Source organism: Colobus angolensis, unplaced genomic scaffold (genome assembly GCF_000951035.1).
Source record: "Colobus angolensis palliatus isolate OR3802 unplaced genomic scaffold, Cang.pa_1.0 Scaffold426, whole genome shotgun sequence".
Classification (NCBI taxonomy): domain Eukaryota; kingdom Metazoa; phylum Chordata; class Mammalia; order Primates; family Cercopithecidae; genus Colobus; species Colobus angolensis.
In genome coordinates, this window is record NW_012117666.1 from 524,488 (window position 1) to 529,799 (window position 5,312).

Below are 5,312 nucleotides of genomic sequence, written 5' to 3' on the forward strand. Positions count from 1 at the left end.
CTATCCCCTCCCTTCTCCGGTCCCGGCCCCGCCCACAGCCTTCCCCGAGTCCCGCCCCAGACCCCCGCGGGGCTGGCGCAGCCCGTTTGCGCTCCCTGCTCGTCTCATGCGGAAAGTCCAAGTCCTAACCGACTCCAGTGACCAATCCAGGAGAGCCCAGGCGCCAGGGGGCCACACCCCGCAAAGGCAGTTCTCTGGGGTCCCGGACCCCAGACCTCGACCTCAGGAGACAGCCCTCAGCCTCCCTCACTTCTCAAGTCCCACGGGGAAGCCAGCCTGGGCTTGTCCTTCCCGTGGAAGCTCCGTCCACATTCGCCCTGACACCTCACCCCGTTCCCGCAGGGCAGGGGTCGGGAAAGGGCTTGAGGAGGGCGTGGCCAGCTTCTGCAGCCCGCCTGCACCCTGGACACCCCTGCTTCGGGGACCTGCATTGTTGGTTCCCAACCACCTTCTGGGCATCCCCGTTCCTCCTTCTGTGCTGCGTGTTCTTGGACAGTGGCCTGGTGTGGGTGGGCGTGGGGTCCCAGCAGCCACAGACCGGAGGAGCCAGTGGCCTGGTGTGGGTGCGCGTGGGGTCCCAGCAGCCACAGACAGGAGGAGGCGCTAACTTCTAGGGTGCCCATGGGCACAGAGGCAATGTCTAGGGTGAGGCTTCTGTGAAGCAAGATTCACTTGTCTCTTTTGAAACCTGGTTTTGGTTTGAAATTGACTGACTCCAGGGGCCAGGACCAGGTAGTCTCAGGGATGGAGATGGAGTCTCTGGGGTCAGATCTATCACTCAGGAGAATCTTTTTGAATAGTGGAGGGAGGTGCAATCTGGGTGGGACCAGATGGGGGCCAGATGTGGCCCCCTCATTAGCCACACAAAGAGCCAGCCCTGCTGGTCCCTGCTAGAGAGGTGCGCTGGCCATCAGCTCAGCCACTGAAGCCTGGCCACGCCCTGTTCCTTGGAACCTTCCCCCTCCAAGGCTTCGTGTGGTCTGGGGGAGGAGCTTCTAATGGGGAGCACAGGAGGGAGCCCTGGCTGGGAGGGCCTTGGGAAGGGAGCACCTCCTGACTGTCCTGATAAGAGGGACAACAGTACCCCCAACACACACAGGCTGTCTGTGCCTCCACACCACCTGGAGGCTACAGTCCTCTGGGGGTGGGTGGCCGTCTGGCCAGCCTGTCACCCCAGCTTTACAGAAGGGGAGACCGAGATCACAGGAGGGGGAGCACCCCAAATCACTCAGCTTGTGAACTGTAGATCCGGGAACTGAACACAGGTGTCTGGCTCTGGGGACCTTCGCCTAACCCTGTAATCTGCTACTTATAAACAACAACAACAACAACAAACATTGACAGGCACAAAATAGCCGGGAGTCCCCAAGACGTGAGTTAGTTCACTGTCTCCTGAAACCCCAACTACCAGCTGGTGCCCCCGTTGCTGATGCTCCAAACGCTGCCCTAGTCTGTCCTACGGGGCTCTCGATTCTGCCCCTCACCCACACCCACTGACCACCCTCCCCGGGATCTCAGCTGCAGGTTTGGGGCTACTTTCCTCCTTGTCTCCCAAGAGCCTGCACCCAAGAAAACCTCCCCAGTGCCCCATTTCTGCGCTGGGCCCCTGTCCTCGGGTGGAGGTGCAAGCCCGTGAGTGTCTCCCCAGCCCTGAGAGCTGTGGAATGACTCCCCCATCTTTACATCTGATCCCTGCTCTTTGAGAGCTGGCTTGGCATACACAGGTGGTCAACAAGTGTGTGTCAAGTGAATGAATTCACACCTTGAAAAAGTTCACCAGCTTCTCTGCTGAATTCCAGCCGGCCCTGGGACGGGGGTGGAGGAGGATGACTCACTGTTTGAGAACATTCTCCAGTTTATCAGAGGAAGAAGGAAAGAATTTGCATGGATCCTGTGGGTTCAAAAGCAGGTCTCCCGGTCAGGGGAGGGTTCAGGTTTTGAGCAGCCTGAAATGTATAAAATGAGGGGCCCTCTGGAAGTAAAATCATACGAAAATTATTTTACAAAAATACTCGACCTCGTGTGTGCATTTCTAGGACCCTGAAGCATGACCTCTGCTGGCCCCGCAGAACCCTGCCGCTATGCACTCCCGTCCCAGGCACTGCACTGAGTGGCTGGGGGAGGGGAGGGGACGGGGAAGAGTCCCGGGCAGGCCCCAGGTGGGGAGGCAGGCAGGAAGGGGACATGTCCTTCCTGCTGGAAATCCCTGTGACCAGGACACCTGCTGCGCCCTCCCAGGCCATGCCTAGCTTTTTCAGGGTGATGGGGGCAATCCACTGGGACGGTCTGTGGTCTTCCCCCACTGCGCTCGCTCGCTTGTCCCCAGACAGAGCCCTCATTCTCAGGCACAGAAGGGAGCTCACTTCTCTGACAGGCAGGCCCCTGGGGCTGTCTGTGCCCTTACCTCTCACCCCCTCCACCCTAAGCCCAGGTCTTCTGCCCAGCCTGGTACTGGAGGGCATGGGTGTCACTCAGACATGTGACCGTGTCAGTCCCAAAGTGTGTCTTCCTGCCCACAAGACAGCCGAACGCCAAAGAGGGTGCCTAGACTTGATATATGAAAAAAGGCATCAGCCTGGCATGTGTGTTTAATATACTTCTATATGCCGATTTAACTCATGGTAGACAAGGTTTCTTTTGTAGCAAAAAATAAACTATGCAGAGCACAGTAAATATTCTCCAAGAATGATCTTTGTCCATTTTCATAATAAAGTGACAGTCTGTGGGACAGTTACTGCAAACATTTTCCCAGTCTGTAGTTTTGGTTTTAACATGGTTACTGAGGTTGTCAGACTATATAAGCTTCGAATTTCATGTACTAAGATGTATGTAGTTTTTTCTCTGCAGTTCGCTCCATTTCTTAGAAGTAAGAGTTCCCTCCATTGCTTAGAAGTAAGCAGTAAGCTTAGAAGGTTCACTAATGTTTGTTCTTTTTTGTTGCTTCCATTGCACTTATTTATGTATTTCCCTCACCATTTATTCTGCTGTCCGCTGTGAAGGAGGAATCTCCCTGGTTAGCCAGTGGTTCAGGCACCATCAGCCAGCCCAGCTCCTTCCACTGATGTGAGGCAGCTTCTCCATCCTGAACTCATCACAAACAGGCTCTGTCTCTGGGTATTTCCACTGGGTCTTAGCTCAGCCCCAGACTGTTTTACCTCCTTGCCCTGCATGCCCAGGACGAGACAGAAGGGCCCACCATGTTGATTCTCTGACAGCTTATTGGGAACACATCTAAACGATGGCACAGCCAATACCTCCCCACTACTCTCATCTTTCTCCTGAAAATTATACTGGTAACTCCCATCCGTCATTCCTCCAGATGAATTTTGGAGTCACTTTGCCCAGTCCCTTCAAAGTTGCTTTGGACTTCTCATTGCAACTGCCTTAAATGTATGCATGGAGAAAAACGGACATTTTCAGAGTCATCACACTTTGGGAAGGGCAGGGACTGCAGCAGGGGGTGCACTTTTCTGACCCCCAAGGAGGCAAAGGAGAGAAAGGGCAGCTGCAGACTGTTGCAGGGCACTGCCCCCTGGTGAGGAACACAGGTATTAGAACCCACTGGTCCCGTGGCTGGACCCACTGGCCTCCCTCTGGTCCTCTTTCCAAGTCGGGGCTTCCCATGGCTTCAGAGACCCATTCAGTTACAGCTGCAGCTCAGGCCTCAGCTCCCAGAACAAGTTCCATCCTAAAAATCTTTCAGGAAATCGTAGCCAAACATCCCGATTCCACTGTTAGGTTTGCTAACTCTACTTAGGAGGTACAGACCCAGTGGGTCATTACAGCCCTGCGTGTTCTTGGGAAGGCACCAAGTGGGAGGCAGGCCAAACGGAGGTCTATATTAGATCCCAAATGTAGATGCCCTCACCTGGGCCTGCAAGAGGGCCCTGAGCCACGGCACCTGGCGTGGAAGCCTGGCTGTGGGCCCCACCCACCTGGCCCCAGCCTCCCCACCCACCGCCTTATCCAGGGGCCTCAGCTCTCTTTATCCCACCTGGCCTCAAATGCCTCAGGCCTGGTGGGGCACCCAGGCCACCACTCCTGGGTTACACATGGAATTGGGCTTGGCTCAGAGCCTCTTCCCAACAGACACGAGGGGTGGATATGCTTCCATTTCTTCCATTTTTAAATCTGGCAAACAATTCCTCTAGCTTGCCTGAAAAGCATTACTAAAAGACACTACCTTTCAATGTTTTCGTCTCATTCTCTGCTGGAAATAATAAAAACAACCTTTGGATGGAGGAGAAATAACATAGGGAGAAAAGAATCAAACCACCAGCTCAGTGGAGAACTCGAGGCACTAATTTCCAAAGCAAACTGCTCCCTGTGACTGGCCCGCGGGCTGGTGGACGCACGCTCCTTCCGCGCAGCCTGACTTTAATCCTTCCAGAGCCGAGAGTCCCACAGAGAGAAATGCAAAACATCCCTGAAAGCTCCCCGAACGAATATTTCTGTCAGTCCAAGAAAATAATCCAGCATCTTTCCTGAATTTTCACAGACAATTCTCCTGACAGGAGAGTGAGCAAACTCATTGGTGCTAAAGGCGTTTTCTGACCCTCAGATGCAAGGCGCCTGCAGCAGTCCTCACGTCAACACCAACGACAGTCCTGCACTGCGCCGGTCTCTGCCAGCACCCCCAGTGTGAGATGACCACAAAATCCAGCAAAATCCAGCACGTGCAGGTGATGGCCAGAGACGGGGATGAGAGAGAGGGTGGGAGGCTCTCCAGACAGCAAAGGATCGCACCAGAAACCCTGCACCAAATACGTAACTGAGTTTATGGCCAGCCTTAGGGTAGCCGACTCTGTGGTTCATTTCTGAGCCTCTGAATTTGCCCCAAAAGAGAAAGTAAAATGAAAAGGCCAATCTTGGCATACCTAACGTGGGCTGCGTGATGTGGCCCCAAGTGTGGCGGGGGAGAACGGGAATCCCGGAGCAGATGGCCCGGTCAGAAACCCCCTTTCCCAACTGCTGCCTGGCCGGGCTGCCTTCCTTCCTGGTTCTGTGCCTGTGTCCTCCTGGGTTACAATGGAGACAGCAGAGAGGCAGCCTCCGGTTCCGGTTCCGGCTCCGGTTCCGGTTCCGGTTCTGGTTCCGGTTCAGTGTTTGAACCATGGTACCAGAAGCACAGCTGCTGTTCTGAGGACTAGACGGTGTCCAGACACATAGGCCTGGGCGGCAGCGTGCAGGCTTCCCCCTCTATGCCCCGCTCCCGCCATCCCTTCCTCCAACCCTCCAACACTCCAACCCCAGACACACAGGCCTGGGCTGTGCCATGCAGGCCCCCTCAACTGCCCACGCCAGCCCCCCCC